This window comes from Bos indicus x Bos taurus, chromosome 20, assembly GCF_003369695.1.
Source record: "Bos indicus x Bos taurus breed Angus x Brahman F1 hybrid chromosome 20, Bos_hybrid_MaternalHap_v2.0, whole genome shotgun sequence".
NCBI classification, from domain to species: domain Eukaryota; kingdom Metazoa; phylum Chordata; class Mammalia; order Artiodactyla; family Bovidae; genus Bos; species Bos indicus x Bos taurus.
In genome coordinates this window covers 19794836-19821600 of record NC_040095.1, presented here as the reverse complement: position 1 = coordinate 19821600, position 26765 = coordinate 19794836, and the positions used below count along the sequence as shown (strand labels likewise).

Sequence of the window (26765 nt, the reverse complement as noted above, 5' to 3'; positions counted from 1 at the left end):
ACTGGTCCTATATAAACTCCAGCCACGATTCTGCATTTTTTTTTCTTTCACATGCATGGGTAAAATATCAACAAAGTCTGCATAAAACCAATATTTTTGAAGTAACCTATAGTCATAATATCTGATGTAGTTTTGTCTCTTAAATTCATTGACTATACACATCATGCATTATATACAGCTAAAATTCTGCTGGGAAAGGCAATAAAGTATTCTGCTGTGAAACTGTTTCAACATATGTTACTCTAAAAGTTTTTCGATGACTTTAAACTTTCCGTATCATGAATAGTTTTCAAAATGCAGTTTTCCAAATGCAGGTGGGAGGTACCTTCTAAACCCTGAGTCAGTTCTACAAGAACCAAGAGAAACACCAAAAAGTAAAACAAAACTCTCCACACCACTTCCAAAGCAATGACGCAAAACCACAGCCAAGGGTCAGCAGCAGGGCCACCTGGGCCACACCCGTAAATGTTAGGGTAGTCCTGGTCACCTCCCCAGCCACACCTTTCTGAGTTTCTGTGGCCAACTTTGTGCTCTCCTATTCTAGAATACCATGACAGAAAAATTCCAACTGCAGAAACGGGAAGTGTCTGCGTGTGTGTGTGTGTGTGTGTGTGTGTGTGTGTGTGCATGCGTGTGTGTAGGTAAACTCACTTGTTAGGGGTGAGGTGGTGATAAAGTGAGAGAAATATTAATACTAACCAACAGCCTAAATAAAACAATACATGTAAAGCACTTAGAATAATATTTGGAATTTAGACTGGAAACATGGGTGATAATAAATCATATCAAAAGATATATTTGGCCTATTAAAATATAAAACATTATCTATGTTTCCATATTTTATGGGCACTCAATAAGTATAAGCTATTATTTTTAAGAAACCCTTAAACAGGGAAAAAATAGAGTAAAATATTTTTAACCATGATAACTTACTGAATTTTAACTTAGAAGTACTGATTTTTAATTATACTTATTTGATATAATTTCTTATCCATATTTTGTCTCCAGCAAAAAACCTCTGAGCTGCTAATTATGTTAATCATCTCTTTAAAATCTAAATATCATTTTATGAACATAGCACGCTAGGACATGACAAACTTGTGTTGTGAAGATTGGACTAAAAAGTAGTGTAAGATTTGGTCAAGAGGGTACATAATTTATCAATAATAAATTTGACTTTTAACAACAGTGAAATTAGAAGACATATTTCCCTTTTTCTTATCTCCCTCCTTTATTTCCTCCCACTCCTCTTTGTCTCTTTTCTCCTTTTTTCCTCCTTTCTCTCCTTTCTTCCACGCATTCTTTCCTCCATCTCTCCCTTACTCTGTCCATTCATTCAACCCATCAACCAAACAACAATCATTTGTTGAAGGCTTTTGTTGTTTTTTCATTAAGACAAACCAATTAAGTAGTGTACTGCTGTGTGGTGCTAAGTCGCTTTAGTCGTGTCTGACTCTTAGTGATGCTACGGACTGTGACCCACAAGTCTCCTCTGTCTATGGGATTCTCCAGGCAAGAATAATGGAATGGGTAGCAATGCCCTCCTCCAGGGATCTTCCCCGCTCAGGGATCAAATCCACATCTCTATGTCTCCAGCATTGGCAGGCAGGATCTTTTACTGCTAGTGCCACCTGGGAAGCCCCAAGTAGTACACTATCTTTTTCAATTGATATATGTATTTATAACAAATAGATAAGTTAAAGTTATTCAATTTCCAAAGTCTATTGTTCTAAGGACTCACCCCAGCAGGAGAGTACTTGACCCAGGTATAGAATACAGGGTCTTACAATATTCATATTAAATTTGACCTGACTTTATCTGCACCTGTTCAGTCTCAGTGTATTATGTCTACTGAGCTTTTAAACCCCCTCTCTGGCTTTGTTTCTACTATTATTTCTCTAACCTGGTAACCTCATGGGTTCTCACAGTACACCTGCCAAGGTACCTAGACTATGCCTTTCTTCCTTCTTATGTTCCCCCTGCTCTTTTTTCCTCTCTCTCAAAGGCCTCCTTCAACACTAACGACAGTCGTCTGTAGTGGAAAAGTAATAACGAAATAGAAATCAGAGCTTTGCTCTGAAATGTCTGCAGGACGGAGAGAAGAGGAGCAACACACTTCCATCTTGGTGGTGGGAAAAGGAACCTCAAGGCAGAACTGTGCCTGGAAAGGAAATCTTTGTTCACTGTTTGCAGCCTTCTTGAGTCACTGGTCATTACTAGCAACACAGAAGCCACAGAATGAAATGAGAAAAGGGCTGAGCGGAATTTGGGAAGTATAGAGAAGCAGGAAGTGAGCTCCCTTGACGCATTATATGACAATACCACGCGTTTTCTGAAAACAACACACACACACACGCACACACAGCACTACAGGTTCTACTGGAGGACCATGAGACTATTTGGGCTTGAGAATTTATAGATCAATTAATGCAACTACAGTTATCGTCAATTAGGAACTCAAAAAATGGTTAAAATCTCTTCCTTATGCAGCAGTTAAGTAGAGATTTGGAGATAACATAGTTTAAGGATGTCTGCAAGCCTTGGGTAGACAACGTAGCTCTGCAGTGGTGGGAAAATTACATCACTCCCATGGGCCATGTATTTTTTCTCAGCTATAATTAAGGCATTATATTGGTATAATAACCAGTATAATGCCGTAGCTTGCCTTTTATAAATGTGCTGGATTACTGGAAGAAGTCCAAAAAATACATGTTAAGGAAAATAATACAATCATTTTTGATTGCTTTAGTTCTTATCACTTCATTAGTGCTGGTCAGAGAGGTAATATCAACCTTTAACCAGTCCTAGAAAAAGGGCCTGATACTGTTGAATGAGACCAAAAAGAACGCATCATGACCAAGGATGGTTATCACACGGCTGTTCCTGATTCTGACCAATAATTAGTTTAATGAGAAGTTTATGAACCCATGAGATTTCTCTGGAAAGAAGCAGCATAGGGCAAAAAAGGAGCATGGATTGTTCTCCCGAGTTTAAGAAGCCCATTGGGTATTCCAATGGGATATACCAGGTTGAGAAACCTGGTGTTTTCAGCAGTTCTTTGGCTGATCGAGTTAGGGTCCTTTATAAACTCGAGCTCAATTCCATGATATCTCAGGGTTCTATTTACCCGTGTATCATGAATTAGGTGGTTATTCATGAAATATTTACTGCCTTCCTCACTCTTCTACCCTTTAAATGATATTGAGCTTGGCCATATTATATAGGTTGACCAACAGAATGTGGGCTCAAATGATACTCGCCTTTTCCAAGCTGAGGCCTTACAAGTTGCAAGTGATTCCTCTTGCCACACTGGGAGTTGTTTACTATGCCATGACAAGAACAGGTCCAAAAAACTGGTCCAAGAAGAAGAAAAATCATGAGAACAAACAAGAAGGTGATCTGTCACCTGAAACAGCACCACCCCAACCCACTAGCAGACCTATGAGCAAGACACAAATACCTATTGTTACGCTATTGGTATTGTGTGGTTGGTTGTTATGTAGCATTCCTGTATAAACAGCCAAGTAACACACCTTACACTGAAAGATCACATTAGTTAATATGAATAATTATTTTCTCTTGGGATTCCAAGAGTTCTGACCAATTCAATCAGTCCAAAAACTTTATATTTTATTATACCCGTTCAACTTGCCCTAGAAATCCAGTCAATACCATTCCTCAAATCTGCCTTACGTAGCATACAGTGCCTCCTAGCCCTTTACAATTCCCATTTGTCTAATTTTTACAGGCAAGATTAAACTACATTTTTCATCTTTTTTAAGGAATTTCAGATGCCCCCACTCTTTTTTTTCCTCAGGAGGAAGCACTTCCTTCTGTAAACGGTAACCCTCTCCTTTGCATATCACCTTCTGCAACACATTTTAGTACCTCCAGTATTCTCCTGCATCACTTACTGGTTAATATATCCTTTAGCATCTAACAGAATTTTAAGAACAGGAATATTTATCTTGAATTTCAAAAGGAATATAGGTCCCTCAAACTAATCAGGTACAATTTAAATCAACCCACTTCCCCTCCAAGTCTGCTTCTCCTTTATAGACTCTAACTCAATAAATGTCTCTCCATTTTCCTAGTTGCCCAAGCCAGAAATCTGAGTGATTATTGATCTCTACACCCTTCACCTTCTATGAACTAAGTCCTTTTTCATTAAAACTTAGGATTTTTGGACATCAATCAAATCAATCTATCCACCTCTCTGCAGCCCCATCACATTTCCCCATGGGATGACTGCAACTGATTCTCACCTGTTCCACCTATCTCCAGCCTTAACCATTTACAAACCAATTTCCCCCAACAGCCAAAGAGAATTTTTTTTAAGTTCGTATATGTCATCTGATGTTAAAAATGTTTCATTGGTTCCTGACTGCAGCAGGATGAAGTGTAAATTTCTATTTGACTTATTAGGTCTTTTATTATTTAGCTCAGCAGACTTCTCTAGCCTATTTCTGATTAATGCCCACCTTGTGTTCTCTATCTTAAAATATAGAATGATTTTCTGCATCTCCCCAAACCCATTTTGTTCTCTCTTAATCCCAGTCATTTGAACATGGTGTTCTGTCCATCTGACACCTTCATTCTCCTCCCATGACCCTCCCCTTAGTTATCTCCTCTTGTCCATTATATCTTAGGTCAGATAACACTTTCTTTAGAAGACTGCTCTGACTCTTGCCTTTCTCTCTAGCCCTGAGAGGCCTGGAAAGTGTTTCTACAGCATCTTGGACTTATATGCTTCCTGACAGCACTTATTATCCTATACTGCAATTTCTGATTAATTTGCAGCTGACTCTAATCAAGACCCAAGAGCCATCCCATCTTCCAGCTAGACCCTTGTATGCTTTGCTGTGCTTAGTTGCTCAGTCATGTCCGACTCTTTGGGACCCCATGGACTGTAAGCCCTCCAGGCTCCTCTGTCCATGGGGATTCTCCAGTCAAGAATACTGGAGTGGGTTGCCATGCCCTCCTCCAGGGGATCTTCCCAACCCAGGGATCGAACCCAAGCCTTGCGCCTAGGAGGTAGATTCTTTACTGTGTGAGCTACACAGGAAGCCCATCTAGACCCTTAATGTAATTCAAATATCTACATGTTTGTAGCCATGTTCCTATGAGAAGCTGGGCCTCAGCCTCAGCTCCCATGAAGGAAACCTGATTGTTTCCGCTAATTATAAAGGTAACACTTGGGCAGTGGTGATTAGGACACTGGCATGGAATGCAATTCTGACCAATGAGACATTGAAGAGAAGTTAGGAGAGTCTGTTTGGGAAGAATTTTTCTCTCTTACAAAAAGATATACGCGATACTGGATGCTTGGGGCTGGTGCACTGGGACGACCCAGAGGGATGGTGTGGGGAGGGAGGAGGGAGGAGGGTTCAGGATGGGGAACACATGTATGCCTGTGGCGGATTCATTTTGATATTTGGCAAAACTAATACAATTATGTAAAGTTTAAAAATAAAATTAAAAAAAAAAGATATAAAAGAAAGGAATCTTTTTTTTTTTTAAACTAGTCATGGATATCTGCCTTTGATAGCTAGACTTGTGACAGACATTATAAGATCATGGAAGAAGAAGTCAGAAAAACCACCAACACTTGAGGAAGGCAAAAAATAAAGATGGAAAATATTCTCGGGCCTTTGATGACGTCAGAGTCACTGAGTGGTTTGAGCTGCTACTTGCCTCCCCAACGGGGACTGGAAGCCAGTTGAGTTCACGTTTTCTCTTCCAGCTACAAGCATTCTAACTTGCACACTTGTCTATTTTCCTCACTGTACTGATACTACCAAGAGTTCATGCCTGTAAGTAGGATCAATAAAAGGACTAAGAAATTAAAAATAAATCTTAGAAGGCTGTAATTGCTATAAGATAATTGATAAGAAAAAACTATCATTAATGTGATACTATATAGAGAATCAGAATAAGCTTTAGAGGAAAAGGCTGTGGAAGTCTACTCATTTAGTCTCTGGGCCAGTGAATAAAAATGAACCTGTAATAGTCCTTTAAAAAGCTGGGTACAAAGTGATCACAGGGATTGTACTGCATGAAATTCAGAAGCCTCCAGAAGTGTGACCTAATTTAATTTCTTTTCTGTTCAGCCCCTCACCTTTCCCTCTTTCTTTCTCATGACAGCCCTGGTTTTACTTTAAGAGCTAAAGAACTTAAAAGAGGAAAATCCCACCAACATATTAGGCTCTGAACAAAGATTCAAGAAAAGGTCAAGGTGATATTCAAACCCACAGTCACATCAAACTTCTGTGGATTTGAACACTGAACAATGCCAGGGATCTTTCTGCTTCTGCAGAATTTCTTGTTATAAACAGGAATGTGGAGAATAGCAAGAAAGAAAAATCCTCTATTTTTTGGTCTATAAACCTCGAAAAATAATTGGTGAGCTTAGAGTCCTATGATACGAAGCTTTTTCCTACCTTCATTTTTATGTATTTAATATTAAGTAGGTGGAAGGGAGGACAGAGGCAGCTGGTTATTAAATAGCAGCTCCCTGCCACTTATCAAAATATAACCAACTCTCCATTTTTATAAGGAAATAAATTTGTATATTGCTCCATATTATTGGAAGACGATTACTGTCTGAACACATTTCTAAAAAACTCATTAATTTTAGTTTCTATTAGCACTGCAAATATTTGTGAACAGCTACCTGTAAAACGAGATAAGTTGCAGAATGCAGAATTTACATCTCCTTCGAAATTTTGGTAGAAATATGAACTTATCTGAGTCAATATTTTTGATGGCTTATTTATTTCCTTATTTTGGGAGGCATTAAAATTGTACCTGTTGACTCAATTCTCTAATGGTTATAAATTTTTTCTACTTTGTCTATATCCCATTGAGTCAGTTTGAGTTATGTTTTATTTTTGTGGCTTTACATCAAAATCAAACTGTAAAAATAAGCAATATTAAAGGCACTACAGCTTTAAAAATGCATAACTATTTTCCTTGATGATTCTAGAGCTATACTATCTAATAGAGTAGCCCAAAGCCACATGTAGCTATTAAGCACTTAAAATATAGCTAGCCCAAATTGAAATGTGTCAAAAGTGTAATAGACACTCTGGAGTTTGAATATTTAGTCTGAGAAAAGAATATAAGATAATTCATTAACAATGTTTATATTGATTACATATTGAGCTTAAAATATTTTCGATATATTGAATTAAAATATATTCTTATAATTTAGTTAAAAAAATTTTAATATGGCTATTAAAATTTTAAATTACATATATGGTATGCATGATATTTCCATTAGGTAGCACTGTCTTAGAATAATCATCAGATCTTCTCACATGATGCCCTGCATTGTAGACACTGACATATGTATAATCTCTGAAACATATTATGATGTTATGATGGAAAAGGATGCTCCTTCTAAACACATGTGTTCTTGAAAAATTCTTAGAACCTGTCTGAGTCTTGATTGCTTCACCTCTCAAATAAAAGAGCTGCATAAGATGATTCCTAAATGTCCTTCCAATTCTCAAATATTTAATGATTTTGTGATTTCTTGAATAGATTCTAAGTTCATGGTATAGCTCATTTCTCTTTAACAAATATTTCTAGAGCATCTATCATGTGTCAGGTCCTGCACATCTAAACATCTCCCTCTTTATTTAGTACTACTCTTTACTCTTGGGAAGTTTTCAAGAAATAGTTACGGAATTGATGAATATTATTCTTCCCTGCTTACATGTTGATTGAGAAGGAAACAAAAAAATTTTCCCCCGTCTTTATCTCTGGTTCTGTCTTTGTTTCGCTCCCTCTCTCTCATACACACACGCACACACACACACACACACACACACACACACACACACACACACACCAAGAACCTGGCTGTGAATGAAATACCAAAAAAAGGTTTTTTTTTGTTTTTTTTTTAAACTGAATTGTGATTCTTTAGCAAAAACTCAAGTGCCCGTATAACTGAATGGTCTCTGAACCCTACAGCTAAAAATGCCTTGCTTTTTCTGAAAAATGGAAATTGCATTGTGATTCTATATCAAGAGCACTCCAGTTTTAGCTGCTTTTGTCCTCTTTGAAGCTTGCCTGGGTCAATAATTAGCAACACAGCTTCTGGGATTGAGTGAAAAAGGAGGATGATGAACAAGTACAAATGAGCTGCCTTAAAAAAGCAGTGGCATAAAGCAAAAGAGCACTTAGACTCATCCCATCCAAATGTTCACATATTGCAGGCTGAGAAACGTGACACTGAAAATTACTCAGCCGGAACCTAGCTGTGTGCACTTGCTTAACCGAGTTCACTGTTCACGGAACACATTTTCACCTCTGCTTTAGTGAGGAGTATTCTCAGATTACTCTAAGTGTTTCTAAAAAGCTTCTTCAATTTTACTGGGATTCTTAAACATCTTTTCAGGTTTTTTTTTTCCCCCCAAATGAATGAGCAAACAGTCTGATATACCGGGAAAAGTGCTGGAGATCAACAGCTAGTATATTTGATTTCTGAGAACTGCTGTATCCTGCTGCTGCTGCTAAGTCGCTTCAGTTGTGTCCGACTCTGTGAGACCCCATAGATGGCAGCCCACCAGGCTCCTCCATCCCTGGGATTCTCCAGGTACTGGAGTGGGTTGCCATTGCCTTCTCCAATGCATGCATTAATGCTGAGTCGCTTCAGTCATGTCTGACTCTGTGCGACCCCATGGACTGCAGCCTACCAGGCTCTCCGTCCATGGGATTTTCCAGGCAAGAGCACTGGAGTGGGTTGCCATTGCCTTCTCCATGCTGTATCCTATTGATGTGAAATTGAACTAACTGTTGAATCTTTCTGATCTGTTTCTTCATCTGAAAAATAAGGATAAATCCCTATGTACACAAGGGTTAGTAAGGGGATCAAATGAGATAATGGTAAGGTAAAACATTTAACAATGCATAAATGTTCTATAAATGTAGACTATCTCATACTTAATCATCACAGAAGTCTCCTATGAGTTAAAATCTGGTCATATTACATGTGATCCTAGATCCAAAGGAGAAGACAAGAAATATATATAACAAACTGTTATGTCTCTTCTTAGAAACAGCACAACATTCATAACACTAATATTTAAAATAATATGCTCAGTCGGACACACTCAGTCGACTCTTTGCGACCCCATGGACTGTAGACTATGAGGTTCCTCCACCATGGAATTTTCTAGGCAAGAGTACTGGAGTGGGTTGCCATTTCCTTCTCCAGGGGGCTCTTCCCAACCCAGGGATTGAACCTGGGTCTTCAGCATTGCAAGCAGACGATTTTACCATCTGAGCCACCAGGGAAGCTCCCAAAATAATATGCTGTCATGGCTAATTGTATAGACTCTAGAGACATATGAGTAGGATCTGAGTTCTGACTCTATATTTACTACGTGTGTGATTTGAAACAGATCACTTTGTCCCTGTATTCTTTACTTTTCACATCCGTCAAATGGGGATAATAATAATACATACCTCATAGGTTGATTGTGAGGAATGAAGTCCTTAACATACAGAAAATATTAGAATGAGGCTGGCACATATAAGTATTACATTAGTATAGCTGTTGTTCAGGCATATATTCTATGATGCTTTCTTTAAATGCCAGGCTAACTCTTGGATAGTATTTGTTTTACATTGTTTGAAAAGTTGCATAGATTTCTCACATGCATGTGTTGCGAGTTCCACAAGTGCATTATGGGAGAACAAAGAAAAGCAACTCCCTACATGATTCATAAATGACAGCCTAGATGAGCCCACATTTTATAGAAGGCTGGAATTACAGTGAACCAGAGTACACTCATTTGGGACCTTGGTAAAATTTGTGGCCATCTTTATTTTTACTTTTTTTTTTTTTTTTTAGGTAATGAAATAACAGGTAGAAGTGTCTTGTATTTGCAATGTGACTTTAAAAATCACTTTCACATTCATTACCTGTGTAGACGTTCAGAACTATGAAAGGTCAACAATGAACTTACTTTCACCCTCACTTCTCTCTCTGAGGAATCAATTCAATTGAATACTTGTACCTGAGAAAAACAGGTGGGCTCTTTGCCAAATACTTTCTGGCAGTCTTAAGCCTGAGCTTTTCATTTGAGACAACTGCGAGCCTAGAAGGATCCAGAGGGGCAATTTATCAGCCCAGCAGACCTCACAGGCCCTGGACTGTGGCCGGGACATGTCTTCTACAAACAGCTGTCAGTAACTGAATCACTGACTGTGTCTTCCTTGAGAGGAAAGCCATTTTGATTGCTTTGCCAAGTCCAAAAGAGTGCAAGGGAGAAAAGGAGACTGGCGAGTCAGGAACTTCCTCTAGGATTCTCCAGGGGCTACAACTACAAATCATTCTGTTTGCTGGATTCAGAAGTGATTTTCCATGAGACTACACCTACTGGACAGGAAAGTCTTGAGCTGTTTCTTATCCAATTTGATCATCTACAAAATCAGTATTGTTGATTTAGAGCCCCAAGATATGGCAAATGTGGCAGAGATGAGAGTTCCCTGCAAATATTTTTAAGGAGGCATTTGCTAGGAAAGCCTCTAGAGAAAGGCACTGACACACACCATCTTGTAAGATTTCCGTTAAATTTAATCATTATGCTTACTTCAGAAAGAAACCCTCCTCAAAAGAGTTGCTCTCTTTCCTCAAAATACTCACTGAAATCCTTAAATACATTATGACAATGGAATACACCAGACAGAGGTTAATCTTTTATTACTAAGATTACTGTAATATCTGAAGGTCATGAGTTGGATTAACAACCATGAGAAGACTTTAAGTATACTGAATGTATAAAATTGAGCATATCTGTATTCACTCCAGGACAAAACAAGCTGGTTTAAAAAATTCTCTCATTATCTTTTGTTCTTTGATTTTCATCCTTCCTCCAACAATTTAAACTTTAAGAGTTGTACAAGAGTTCAAAATAATATAAAAGAAGCAATGATCAGTTCTCTTGCAGCAGCATCTCCCCAGCACCTACAGCATTGCCCCAAACATTGTGGGTACTCAAAATATTTATGAAATAAACAAATATCTGGAAGGTTTGGGTCATTTAACCAAACAACTACTTACATTTATCTCTAGACAGAATAGTTTTGAACACATTAAGAGAAACTGATCAATATTGCTGCTGCTGCTGCTAAGCCGCTTCAGTCGTGTCCGACTCTGTGCGACCCCATAGACGGCAGCCCACCAGGCTCCCCCGTCCCTGGGATTCTCCAGGCAAGAATACTGGAGTGGGTTGCCATTTCCTTCTCCAATGCATGAAAGTGAAAAGTGAAAATGAAGTCGCTCAGTCGTGTCTGACCCTTAGCGACCCCATGGACTGCAGCCTACCAGGCTCCTCTGTCCGTGGGATTTTCCAGGCAAGAGTACCGGAGTGGATAAATACTAAACAACAACAAAAATGTTCTCCTTTGTAGGAACATAATACCCAAGTATAATTGTGAAAAGTCAAAAAGTAATCTACAAATTAACTACAGAGTGTTATTAAATGATTCAAAGCCATTCTGTGAATAAGTAGTACTTTGCTAAAGGTTGTTGCTATTATGTGTAAGCCCTTCAGGATGAAAACTGGGAGTCCTATTTTTAATGTTTGTCACATTAATTGATGAACAATGTAAACAATTCATGCAAGCACATCAGCCAAGCATTACTCTTGAGGATCAACGGGACACTTCAGAAATGAGAACTAAAAGCATAGAGTACTCTCCTGATTTGGAAAACTGATAATAAATTTCTTGATTTTCCCAGAGGGTAGCATTTAAGCAAAATCTGGCACAGAAGTGAAAATGTGTAATTGAAGCCAACCTTCCCTTATTTTCCCTAAGACCCTTTCACCACTGGGAGATGCTCTGAATGCTGTCCCTGAACTGGCCCCCAGTGACCTGATCTTTGTGGCACTCATACCACTTCCTCCCACAAAATGCTTTCCTGTGGGGGGAGGAGGGTGAGAAGCATGTCTTGAGATTCTTCCACTCCAAATTAATGCCAATAAAAAGCTGCTCTTGGGAAAGACTCTAAGTTCAGATATTTATACTTGTATGGATTCAAATCATTCTACCTTTTAATGAGGTATTTGCCTTTTTGGTCTTAGCTTTGTGTAAAAAGGTCAAGACACAAAAACCATTTTTTTTTTAAATTTTCAAAGGAAATTGTCACCATTGGACATCATGAAGATAAAGTCTCTTAGTGCTTATTTGGCTTTAAGTTAAAAGAAATCTGCCTGTTACTGAAAGTACATATACAAACTCCATTGAGCAATTTGATCATGCTGTTTCAGTGAATTAAAGAGAGATGTATAATTCATTCATTGGTTGTTTAGGCTGTGGTACTTCAGTTTATACTCAACACTGGCTTCCTTGGCTATCTCATCAGTGTCTTCATGTCTGACACACCTCTGACTTCTTGATGGATGCTTCTACTCTGAGGACCCAACCCCTGTCAATGAGAACATGGCTGAAACCACATCCATCCTTTTGTTCCACCAACACACTGTCCTTCTAGACTTTCCCATTTCCCAGTCTTTAGTTCAGTCATAACTGACTTTTCATTTGCACACCCACTGCATTCATCGCAAATTTCAAGTTGTTACGGTCATGAATGGATGTGAGAGTTGGACCATAAAGAAGGCTGAGCACCGAAGAATTGATGCTTTCAAATTGTGATGTTGGAGAAGACTCTTGAGAGTCCTCTGGACTGCAAGGTAATCAAACCAGTCAATCCTAAAGGAAATCAACCCTCATTGGAAGGACTAATGCTGACGTTGAAGCTCCAATACTTTGGCCACCTGATGCAAAGAGTCAACTCACTGGAAAAGACCCCGATGCTGGGAAAGATTGACGGTAGGATGAGAAGGGGGTGACAGAGGATGAGATAGTTGTTTGGCATCATGGACTCAATGGACATGAGTTTGAGCAAAGTCCTGGAGGTAGTGAAGGACAGGGAAGCCTGGTGTGCTGCAGTCCACTGGGTCACAAAGAGTCAGACACGACTTAGTGACTGAACAACAACACCGATACATTTCCAGAAACGGCCTTCATTCTATTTCCACATCCATGAACTTAGTTTATTATCTGGTTATTCTTTTCTTAACAAAAATAATATTTACTCATTGTATTAGTTTGCTAGGACTGACATAACAAATACCACAGACTGGGGGGCTTAAATAACAGAAGTTTATTTTCTCATAGTTCTGGAAGCTGGAAATTCAGATCAAGGTGTGGGCAGGATTGGTTTCTTCTGGTGACTTCTCTCCTTGACTTGTAGATGGCCACCTTCTCTCTTTGTCTTCACATGGTCTTTCTGTGCCTGTGTTCTAATCTTCTCATTTTACTGGGGCATCAGTCAAATTGGCTTAAGGTCCATTCATATGACCTGACTCTACCTTTTGTTGTCCAGTCACTTAGTTGTGTCCGTTTCTTCATGACCCCAGGGACTGCAGCACACCAGGTTTCCCTGTCCTGAACCATCTCCTGGAGCTTGCTCAAACTCATGTCCATTGAGTCAGTGATGCCATCCAACCATCTCATCCTCTGCCATCCCCTTGTCCTGCCTTCAATCTTTCCCAGCATCAAGGTCTTTTCCAATGAGTCAGTTTTTCACATCAGGTGGCCAAAGTATTGGAGCTTCAGCATCAATCCTTTCAATGAATATTCAGGGTTGATTTCCCTTAGAATTGATTGGTTTGATCTCCTTGCAGTCCAAGGGACTCTCAAGAGTCTTCTGCAACACCACAGTTCTAAAGCATCAATTATTAGGCGCTCAGCCTTCTTAGTTACCTGTTTAAATGCCCTGTCTCCTAATTAAATGCCCTATATCTCCTAATATATATTGAGATAGGGAAATATTGAGATAGGGCATTTCCCTGTCTCAATATATATTGAAGTGCTGAAATAAGCATTCAACATACAAATTTGGGGAAGACACAGCCTATAACACTCACGTTTTTCCTATGACACATACTCTTATCTCTGAATGTCATAATATTTTCCTCCAGGATTATTTTGATAGTCTTTTGAAAAACTGTGTTTGATAATTGCAGATACTTCCTTAAACCAAAGCTTTCTCTTCAGAACCCAAAGGCCCACTGTCTCATGTTAACTTCTTCATTCTCTCATTCAAGGCCCTCTATAATCCAGATGTTCATGTTCAAGTTTCCTTTCCTATGATTCTAATAAAACAAAGTCACTATAAATTACTCAAACACAGACCTCTATCTCCAACTTCTGTTGTCCTCTTGTATATTTTTCTAAGAATGACATCATTTTTCAAAACTCTAAGCAAAAGTTAGTTTACTTTGGCATTATTTTCATCAACCTCTTACACATCCTTCCAAACAACTGTGGTTCCTGGTTCCCGAGCCATGGCCAACTTACCTGGCCCTCTCTTATTTTATCTTTCTCTGCAGATTTCCTCACTCCCTAAATCCTAAATCCACCCCTTTAACAGAGGACTCACAGCATTATGGGTACTGAATAAACCACTTACTGAGTTGATCAAAGCCAGTCTATTTGACATCAATTGTTTCAGAGGTCAATATGATTGAAATATATCAAACAAATATCGATTATTATTTATTCTTTTGTTCATCTTATAGACAAGGCGTAAATCATGGCTAGATGACTAAGAGTCATTAACGATTATTTTGGTTGATTATTTTTATCCCCCAAATAGTATACATTTTCTTTCTACTTTAAACAAATATAGATTGCTAATGTTAGGCACACACACACATATATACACACACATGCCTTTTTTTAACCAGATTTTTTGGTGACATTTGTGAAAACTAGCAGAAATGTTCCTATTATCCACATTATGATAATACAGTTTGACTGGTTTGCCAAAAATTTTGTAAGATCTGACTTTAAGACATTTTTAGGTCAATTCTAGTTTATTTCCCCTTCTAATTACCCTTCCCAAGGTTTACTCTGCATTCGGCACAAAGATCTTAGTTCTTCCCTATTCTCTTGTCCACCTTAATAAGTTCCTTTAAGTCTCTGAAAGTAATCCATTAATATAGGCCAAATGTGACCAAAATTCTGATAGTCTCGTTCATAGTGTTTTCTAACTCCCTTCACCCTTTCTGCGTGTATTATAGAAACTATAAAGCAAATATTAATTTTCTAATCTCCTTCCCACTAGAGATGGCCATATGGCATAGTTCTGGCTAATGGGCTACAAGCTGAAGTCTTTTGAAGGCTTTGGGGAACGTTTTGTGCTTCTGGTGATTGGGCAGATGTGACTAGAGCTGATCCTCCTCCTCCCGACCCCTCACTGCATGTAACACAGATATGATGTCTAAAGCTGCAGTACCATCTTGTCATCATGAGGGAAAGGCCAAGACAGGCCATCTGGCCAGCATGACGGAAAGGCCAAGAAAATTTCCTAGATGCTGGCCTTCTGCAAACGGTGATAACATCATACAACAACTGAAATGCTTCCAGTGGCCACTTATTTAAAAGCAACCCACTATTTGAACCCTCCCTACACTGTTGGTGGGAATGTAAACTGGTACAGTCACTATGGAGAACATTATGGAGGTTCCTTAAAAAACTAAAAATAGAGCTAACATATGACCCTGCAATCCCACTCCTGGGCATATGTCTGGAGAAAAACATGATACAAAAAGATACATGCACCCCAATGTTCATTGCTACACTGCTTACAACAGTCAAGACAAGGAAGCAACCTAAACGTCCATCAACAGAGGAATGGATAAAGAAAATGTGGCACATATATACAATGGAATATTACTCAGCCATTAAAAATAATGAAATAATGCCATTTGTAGCAATGTGTATGCACCTAGAGAGTGTCACACTGAGTGAGGTAAGTCAGACAGAGAATGGGAAATATTGTATGACATCCCTTATATGGGGAATCTAAAAAAAAATTATAAGATGAACTTAGAAAACAAAAACAGACTGCAGACTTTGAGAACAAGTTTATGGTTGTAGGGGGAAGGACTCACGGTGTATCACACGGAACTCTGCTCAGTGTTACGTGGCAGCCTAGATGGGAGGGTAGTTTGGGGGTAATTGGATACATGGGTAAGTATGACTGAGTCCCTTCGCTATTCACCTGAAACTATCACAACATTGTTAATACAAAATAAAAAAAAATTTTTTTAAGTAATCCTGATTGGTTCAAGCCATTGTTGGTCCAGGTTTCTTGTTACTTATAGCTGAAAGCATTTAAAACGAACACACTAAAGCTGACAGTTTGAGTTTTCCACAAAGAAAACCTTTTCTGTGGCCAGAGAATGCTCTCTAATCAAAATCCAGTTACAAGCCCACTAATCCAGTTCCCTAGGTCAAAAGGAAGCAAGGAACCACAAGGACCTATTATATAGCACAAGTATTTTGCAATTACCTGTAAGAGAAAGAATCAGAAAAAGAATATACATATATACACACACACACACACATATATATAATATATACATATGGGCTTCCCTGGTGGCTCAGACTATAATAAAGAATCTGCCTGTAATGCTGGAGACTTGGGTTCAATTTCTAGATGGGAAGATCCCCTGGAGAAGAGAATTGCAACCCACTATAGTATTCCACTTCAGTACTTTTGCTTAGAAAATCCCATGGACGGAGGAGCCTGGTAGGCTGCAGTCCATGGGGTCGCGAAGAGTCGGACACGACTGAGCGACTTCCTTTTCACTTTTCTCTTTCATGCATTGGAGAAGGAAATGGCAACCCACTCCAGTGTTCTTGCCTGGAGAATCCCAGGGATGGGGAAGCCTGGTGGGCTGCCGTCTATGGGGTCGCACAGAGTCGGATACGACTGAAACGACTTAGCAGCAGCAGCATAGTATTCTTGTCTAGAAAAATCCATGGACAGAGGAGCCTGCCTGGTGGACTACAGTCTATGGGATCACAGAGTCGAACAAAGCTGAGTGACTGACACTACCACCATCATATAGAACTGAATCACTGTGCTGTACACCTGAAACAAAGACAACACTGTAAATCGACTATACCTCAATTTAATACATAAATTAAAACAAAAAACGCTGCTGCTGCTATTGTTGTTTAGTCACTAAGTCATGTCTGACTCTTGCGACCCTATGGACTGTAGCTTGCCAGTCTTCTCTATCCATAGGATTTCCCAAGTAAGAATACTGGAGTGGGTTGCCATTTCCTTCTCTAGGAGCTTCCTGAATGAGGTATTGAACCTGTGTCTCCAGCACGGCAGGTGATTCTTTACCACTGAGCCACCAGGGCAGCCACCAGGGCAGCCCTCTCCCCACTACCCTTCAATGCTCCAAAAAGGAAGTGAGGGAGAGTGCATTGGCTATTTTAACATAAATCACTCATCACTAAGAGAATCTCTGTTGTCCTCTTTCTTTTCCCCCAGGGATTATTATTAACAATTTTTTCAAGACTAAGAGAATCTGTTATCTTCTTTCTTTCCCCCTGGGGATTATTATTAACCATTTTTCAAATCCACTGGTAGTCTTCATATAAACATTACTGTGATCTCCTTCTCCAATAGTGAAGATGGCATAGAATGGCATAGAATGTTTGTCGTCCAGGTGTTTTTTTGTTTGTTTGTTTGTTTTTTAAAAATGTTTTACATTCCTTGGACAGAGTACTGCTTAACAACAATCGCCAGTTGGCAAGAATCCCATGTATTTCTAACATAAATTCAGGAAGCTGAGTGTGCCTCTCTCCAGCTCACTATCAGAACAATTAAACTCAGTTGTCGTAATGCTGCTATTAGAGCTTCAGATTTTATAATTTACGTAGCCCAAGGCATTATTCATTTTTATAAAGAAATTTTGGTTCCAGTTCTGCCAAGTCCTAAATAGTTCTAATTACAGTCTCTTTGGGGAATTTTTCCTTGATCTGCTGGATTCAAGATGCTTTAGTAAATAACCAGCTAGGAGTATTTCTGGTGGGGATAATTTATATTTAATTTTAATGCCTTAATTGTATTTTCTACACATCCTAAAATCCCAGGACAGTAATCTCATTAAGTACATAACAAGTTGTATATAATACATTACAATGAAAACAATATATTGTTGAAGAAAAGGCATTTTTTTTTCTTTTACTTTTAATTTTGCATTGGAGTAAAGCTGATTAACAACGTTGTGATAATCTCATGTGGACAGCAAAGGGACTCAGTCATACATATACATGTATCCAATCTCCTCAAATTCCCCTCCCATCCAGGCTACCACATAACATTGGGCAGAGTTCCCTGTGCTGTCCAGTAGGTCCTTGTTGGCTATCCACTTAAAATACAGCAGTGTGTCTACATCCATCCCAAACCCTAACTATCTCTTTCCCCCATTATCCTGGCCACCATAAATTTGTTCTCTATGTCTGCGAATCTGCTTCTGTTTTATAAAAGAGGTAATTCGTATCATTTATTTTGAGATTCAGCATATAATGGATGTCATGTGAAGGTTTTGTTTACGGTGATCCAAAGCTGCAAAGTCTTTAAATAGAATAATTTATCTATTTATCTGAACCACAGGTAGCCTTACTTGTTTGTTGAATGCTAAGCTACGGCGTTCTATTTTAGATACAAAAGATGTATCTCATTTAGCTTACGCACAAAACACACAGAATCTTTACGTCTCGGAGCAGCCCCAGATTTAATAGTGCCCTTAAATCTGATAGCCTTTGTAGGGCTGGCAATTTGACAAAAGCAGCTCAGTGAAAAGAAATTAGGAGAAGCAAGTTGGAGGAGGTGATCTGGAGAATGTCTCTTGACACTGTGTTTGCTAAGTAAGCATAGTGGTTACACTATGGATTTAGTGTTTACGTTAGGATTTAGGACTTAAAAATTAAATTAATTAATCCTAAATTAAAATTTAGGATTTAGATTTTATGTTTGTTGGAAGGACACTGAGAAAACTAAAGCAACCACACTTTGGTACCACTGTTGTTTTACTGAGGTTTACTCCTTGGAAGGAAAGTCATGACCAGCCTAGATAGCATATTCAAAAGCAGAGACATCACTTTGCCAACTAAGGTCCGTCTAGTCAAGGCTATGGTTTTTCCTGTGGTCATGTATGGATGTGAGAGTTGGACTGTGAAGAAAGCTGAGCACCGAAGAATTGATGCTTTTGAACTGTGGTGTTGGAGAAGACTCTTGGGAGTCCCTTGGACTGCAAGGAGATCCAACCAGTCCATTCTGAAGGAGATCAGCCCTGGGATTTCTTTGGAAGGAATGATGCTAAAGCTGAAACTCCAGTACTTTGGCCACCTCATGCGAAGAGTTGACTCATTGGAAAAGACTCTGATGCTGGGAGCAATTGGGAGCAGGAGAAGAAGGGGACGATAGAGGATAACATGGCTGGATGGCATCACCGACTTGATGGACATGAGTTTGGGTGAATTCCAGGAGTTGGTGATGGACAGGGCGGCCTGGCGTGCTGCAATTCATGGGGTCGCAAAGAGTCGGACACGACTGAGCGACTGAACTGAACTGAACAGGCAAAGCAGAACTATATTAACATGGCCATGTAACACTAACCAGGCCTTCTCCTCATGCCCCCATTCCTGGGAATTCATTTGTTCTTATAGCTGAGTAATTAATTACACTGTAGGCACATCATCCATGAATAGATAAACCAATTAGTCACTCATTAGGAAAAGTGACTTAAGTTCATCTGGCCTTCCCCACCTCTTTTTGAAATGTGCTTAGTACATATTTTTTCCCTCATAAATATTCTATTACTATTTTTCTCTTGGGTAATTCCTGTTCCCACTTCATTTCTCAGCTTGCATATTTCCTCCCAGAATCTTTGATTTCCCACCCCCAAATTAATTGGTTCTCCCCTTTATAATATGGTCTGGAATCTTTACTTCTCCTCTGGTGCACCTCATCTAATCATGGATTTAATTTGGGGATGATGCATTTAAGGCTTATCAGATGATGGAGGACAGGGGCCATGTTTGTTTTATCCACCTCTGTTTCCTTAGAGTCCAGCGGAGTTCAGTACAGGACAGTACAAGAGCCCAATAAATGTATCAAGTGGCAGAGCTCATATTGCCTTCCTGGCTCAGAGCACGGGAACCAGGCCCTGAAGAATACCAACAGTTGGAATCTGCAAACAGCAGAATACACACTTTGCAGAGGAGACAGCTGCAAAGATTGGGAAGCACCTAGACTCTGGAAAAACAAGAACGATGACAAAAGAGAACTGCATCTGCTTCACGGTCTCCCCAAGGGTCATGTTGACTTATTAATCTTTACTATTGAAAAAAAAAATTTGCCCCCATTGGAGAGGGTGCTGATGCTTAGTTATTATAGTGGATTTAGACCATTCATCTTAAATTTTAAAAAGACACGAGTAAGTATAACTTTTAAAAAGAGAGACATTGCAGTACCAATACAATGTCTCCCTCCCAAGGATGGAAGAGGAATTGCTTCTTTAAAAAAGTACCTTTCTGTAATACTATGGAGGAAACTCCTGAAGATGGAAACAGAAAAAGCTAGACGGCAGCAGACTGCCTTGATTTTATCACAACTTCCCAAGCCCTTATCAATGACTAGATATAAGCATGCTTACAACCAGTGGCAGTATTCATATAAATAAATAGTTCAACAGATTACAGAAATAAGTTCTTAAGCCACTTCTTGACATTTGGAAGAAGTACAGTTGGGAATTTTCCCTGCCTTTGTAGTTTTGAGAAAAACGGTCTCAGCTAGATGTCTATGGCTATATTCAGATGATTCCTATTCATGAAATGAGAATACAGAAATAGACTTACTTCTGTAACAGTGACACCACTGGGATAACAAATTGGCTCAAGAAGCAATAAAAAAAAATAAAAACTTGAGAAGGCACTTTCAAGTAATCAATTTAGTTGTATCGCTTTTTGCTGTGACTCTGAAGAAAGCTAATTTAGTCTCTGAAAGTAGCATCTTGGTGCCAGGAATTGGCACTTGCCAAGCTTCAGGTAAACTATTCCACGAACTTCAAGCCGCCCTTGACAAAAAGGACACACTCAGCTCCAATCCATCAGGAAAGGTCTAATTTCACAAGGCCAAACAGACAGAGAAAGTGACCCTCAGAGGAAACCCTTGTAGAAGAGAATTTGCATTTATTTCCATTCTCCTGTCCATCATAAACTCAATAGAGCTATTTTTGGACAATGTCTCTTTATTTCTATTTATGACTATTATCATATTTTTTGAAATGTATATTTGATTGTGGTTGTAAGAAGTAGGTATAGTTTAAAGAGTGTATAGCCACTGAGCTAGGCAGCCTAGGGTTCAAACTTCACTTTACTAGATAGATGACCCTCAGCAAACCACAGCCCACAGGACTTCTGTTTTCATAGCTACTGACAAAACAGGGTGTGTGTGTATCATGGTAATGCCAACTCTTGGAGGTGGTGAAGATCAACCAAGTGACCACAGGCTAGGCCTGTAATCTCATCCCTTTGCTATTTTTTGGCCTTTTCTTCTTCCTCCTCTTCTTCATCTTCAGCGTATGAGCCTTCTTAGCAGATGATTTCCTGGCATGCTTGACAAGCCCACTGCCCACTGAGAAGCTCTGTGTGCCTGACACAGGATGTAGCCCTGCTAGGGATTCAGGCTGTTTATTCAATGCTCTGTTCATGTGAGAATGCAGAAGTTCTCGAGGGGAAAACCATGAATCCATGTCTGATTATTTAGTTACACTTTTAAGTCTTCTCCCTTTTTAACAATTTACTGTGAGCTGAGTCTATCAAGGAGAATATAGAATGAGGAAGGGTTTTGGCTTTGAGGAGAATGGGGGACATAGAAAGGGGAGAATGATGAAGAAGCTCCAGTTACTTGGTAAATCAAGCCTGTATGCCTCTTAAATTGTCTGCTCTTAACTTTTCATGTTTTACAGCCAAAGTATTTAGGTCTAATATTTGTTTTCAATAGTCATAAACATGCCTGCATGCTCAGTCACTGAGTCCTGTCTGCCTCTTTGTGACCCCATGCACTGTAGCCCGCCAGGCTCCTCTGTCCATGGGATTTCCCAGGCAAGAATACTGGAGTAGGTTGCCATTTCCTTTTCCAGGGGATCTTCTGGACTCAGGCATCAAATGCGCATCTCCTGTATTTGGAGGTGGGTTCTTTACCACTAAGCCACCAGGGAAGCCCGTTTTACAAACAATCCCACATTAATCCTCATTATTCCTTGAAATAGTAATTTGATCAAAAGCTCTATTATCAAAAGCTCTTATTTATGGGATTCTTTGAAATTTCATTTCACAGATCGGTATGTTTTTATTATATTTGGTCTATGTGCTAAGTCACTTCAGTTGTGTCTGACTCTGCGACCCCATGCACTGTAGCCCACCAGGCTCCTCTGTCCATGGGATTCTCCAGGCAAGGATACTGGTCAGGGATCGAACCCACATCTCCTGCATTGGTAGATGGGTTCTTAACCGCTGGAGCTACCTGGGAACTCCCTAGGCAGCTATATTAAAAACCGAAAACAGAAAAAGGGAAGAGCAAGTTGGATATTTCAAATACATAGATATAAAACATAAAGAACCTTATTTTTAAAAATTCAGCAGCTTATATACAAGTTGTAGTCTAGAATGTCCTACACTGAGATATTACCCAGAAAAATGCTGGTAAACTGAAATGCTTCCCTTTTTGTTAAAATAAAGGAGTATCAATTGATAGTTACCTCCAGTATCTTTAGAGTATGCCATTGAAACTGGGTACACAAACTCCTCTGGGTCCCCTGCTTCTTGTCTGTAGATATAAGGCTTTGGTTTCCTAGGCCTTCTCCTTCCACAAAGCAGATTCAAAGAGTTACTAATTAGGGGAGTGAGGGAATGCAGAAACAAAGGAAAAGCAGTCAAAGAACAATAGTTCGGTGACAAAACAGAGTGCTAGTTCCAACTAAAGGGATACATTAACCATCTGATGCACAGCTTTGGACTGTTCGCAGGTCCAAGACCTCCACTTGTATGGAGGATGGTGACTGCCTGCTGAGCACAACAGCTAGACCCCAGACCCAGTGGAGCCTGAAGGTTGATGATGGAGAATCCCGAAATACCATCCTGTACCTCACCACCAACCAATCAGAAGAATATCATGCACCCTACAGCCATCACCTCACATGTTGCCTTTAAAAACCCTTCCTTGAATGCCATTGGTGAGTTGGGGTTTTTTGAACACAAACCACCTATTCTGCTTGATCCTCCAATAACCTTTCTCTGCTCCAACTCCAACACGTGGGTTAGGTCTCACTGTGCACTGGACACAGACTTGGGCTGGACAACATTACCCTATCTGTGGCAGAGCAGATCAACGACTTCTTGATTTCTTGAGGTTTACAGATTCTAAGAGCCTCATTTTCTCCATTATTAAAATGCAGCTAATCTTTTTATATATTTGAACTGGGCATATAATCTATATTAAGTTTTGCATTACCTATGCTGAATATTTTCCTGAAACTGACTATATTTAATACATTCTATAAGAGTTTTGTTAAAATCATGTATTCAAATAATAATGTCATTAAAGAAAACATTCAGAAAAATTTAAAGCTTAAAAGGCCATTAAAATGCATTTTTCATCATCAAAAAAACTAATCTTAGTGTTCTGAGAATAGGAAAGCATAAATTTAATTTGTTCATAGATGTGTATTGAGAACAACTCCAGAGGTTACAGTTAATCACTATTTTTTGAACAGAAAGAAACCATAAAAGGGATTTAAGACCATCAGAATCTAAGTTACTCTCTTCAAGTACAACCACATACATACGAATCAGTATTTGAGTTTGGCTTTAGCTAATTGTTTTGTTTCCTAAACATTATCTTGAAAAGCTAACATCTGTATAAGCTTCTCTTAACCCTGAATACCAGAATGTTTGCTTGTCAAAAAAAGGGGTCATAGCATCTGTCCATTCTATATTCATTTTTTAAAACAAAGAACCACCTAAAACAAGTTACAGTTTTGCTAGAACAGAATTTGGTAACCAGCAGCCCACTGATAGGCAAATGGTAGTTTCCCGTTATTATCCCTCTCGTATTCTCTTAAGGGCACGGTTGGTATATAAAGACATGGGTATATGTAAAAGGCATTCATAAATACCCTCTTTAAGGATGATGGTTGCGAAAGCAGCAGCTGTAGTAGCAGTAACAACAGTAATAAACATGTACTCTACTAAGCACTTTATAAAGTTATCTTACTGATTCATACAGAAACCTTTTGAGTTAGATACTATTATTATTTTTGGGAACACAAATAGTAAGCAGTTGAATCAGCTAGGAGGCAGAAGACTGACTGGTCCTACTTCAGAGACAAGGACTTCGCCTCTCTTGGATAAGCAGCTGAATTCAACAGGACTTGAACAAAGTTCTACCTAATAAAACATTTAGAATGATGTCATAACATCAATTTTCCTGCCTCCAAAGTATTCTTGAGCAATTTTGAGGGTACAGGGAGAAGCTTTAAGAGGTCACAGGGGCATTAACTCCAAGCCGGGAAAGGCATAAGCATCCTTTTCCATCTTGTGAACCCTCTTCCCAACCACCTTCATTCCCATCTTTGTTCATGTTACCAAACACATACATGTAAATGGCTTTCCTTTGGTAGTTGGGAGGGATGTTATGGGAAGAGACTTGGGAAGGTTCATATGCTAAAAAATCACAGGAACCACCAGTTTGTATATTATTTCATGTGAATGTCTCAGACAACCGCTCAAGGATTTTTGAAGGCTCCATTCATCTATGATGCCCATGAACAAATGCTGCAGCTCATGACGATACTTCACATCCCTATGTTATTTTGCAAGCATGATCTCATTTGAACTTCATAGCACACTTGAGATAAGCAGGAAAGAGAAAAACATCCCTACTTTAGAGGAGTCCAAGAAATGAGGTTCAGTCAAAACAGAACCTAAAGCTAGCATCCGGGTGCACAATCCTGGTCAGTAATCACTTTCATCAGTGCAAAGATCTTCTGTTATATTATTTAGCATGTGACTTGGTGAAACCAGTCTTCTCAGTGAACTAAACTCTGCACAAAGAAATCAAGGGCCCAACAATCTCATATCCTTGTTCAGTTTATTTTAGGATCCATTGGTGTCAAATCTAAAGGAGCTGGTTATCTCAAAAGTGTCTGGTGAAGCAGGGCTGAGAGAACACACGCCATGAGCTCTTGAAACTTGTTACCATGGAGCTCACATGCCTAAATTGTTTCTTTCTATGAAGAAGGTAGAGGGTTATATTTTGAATCCAAGATAACCAGAGTATGGTAGACATAAAAGTAGTGTGATTAGGACAATACTTGGAAACCCCAGTGCGGGCTTGCAGCATTCAAGGCATCAGGGGACAGGTTGAGGGCAGAAGTGCTGCTGAAAAATGCTTATTAATAATTTCAGAATACAGAGTAGTTAAATAGCAACACAGCTTTATTTTTTATTTAAACTCTTACACATGTATCACTGCCATAGCAACTGTTAATAACAGTCTGTTTTCATGATCCCTGATAGAGAAGAAAAGTCAACCCACTCCAGCGTTCTTGCCTGGAGAATCCCAGGGACGGGGAGCCTGGTGGTCTGCTGTCTATGGGGTCACACAGAGTCGGACACAACTGAAGTGACTTAGCAGATGGCATTTTAAGCACAATTTATAGGGAAAAAGTCAGGAAAGTTTTTAAAAATGGTGTAAAATAAGAGATACACTAAAAATTGTTGTTCACCATGTAACCAGCACCAACTGTGCAATCATTTACATTTGTGATCATGATGACCTATTCGTGACCTTGCCAGTGCTTTTCTAAATCCCACAAACAAGTCCTTACTCAGAAGTGTAGCTTTATTACATGTAAGTCCTACAGTGTGTCCACTGCAAACAATTCCAGACAGGTAATCAGTTTGAAGAGAGCGTTCTTTGAATCTCTCTAGATCACACACTATAGATATAGAATAACCAAAAAATACATCTAAGTATATATTTTTACTCTTTGGTTTGATTCTCTGATCAAGTTAGAAGTGAGAGATTGGAACACTGAAGTACATATTTTCCCAAATATTTTCTATTTTCTCAAAGTAATTTTCCCTAGTAATCAATAATGACAGATGATAGGAGGAAGCTGAATATACCTTAGCATTTCCAAACAGTGTTCTCTAGATTAGTTCTAGAAAGCATAGGTGATGGATGCTATATAGGTACATATGAAGGGAAACAGGCGTTCCATGGTGAAATAAGTTTGAGAAAAAATATAACAAAGATAACTGGTTCCTCAGTACTTCCCAGTACCTTTAGTATGCTAACAAATGGATAACGTTTGAGAAGGAAACAAAATAGGAAGCTTTACTCAAAATTTCTTGAGCAAAGAAACATTATTTTTCAGAGTAGCTGCAAAAACCAAGGTCTCATGGATTCACTTCATCACATGAACTTAGGAGTCACACGGAACTGAGTTCCCTGCTGTGCGACCTTGAAAGTTACTAAACTACTCTCAGCCTTGGTGTCTTGAGGTTAATGAGAGATCATAAGATTTAAAAATACTGAGGAAAACTGCATTACACTCTTGACATTCAAATGCATCTTCACAATCCCCAAATTTACTAATATCACTATAGAGTATGATTTTCCCTTAGAAAATTTAATAAAATAAATAAATACTTTCATTGGTACTTTTACTACTTGTTACTTTATAGATAAATATTCTCACTGGTATTTTTACTACTTGTTACTTTATAGAAATGTTTCTAGACTTTTTGCCTTTCATTTCCATTAACAGCACTGGTTTGCTAAAGTTTTAATTCCTACTTGATAA

At 39.0% G+C, this 26765-nt stretch overlaps 1 protein-coding gene across 5 annotated transcripts in view; it reads right to left on the bottom strand.

Moving 5' to 3' along the window:
• The window catches only part of PDE4D (phosphodiesterase 4D), a 1572172-nt gene that overhangs the window by 336366 nt on the left and 1209041 nt on the right, over positions 1-26765 (bottom strand). The window lies entirely within an intron of this gene.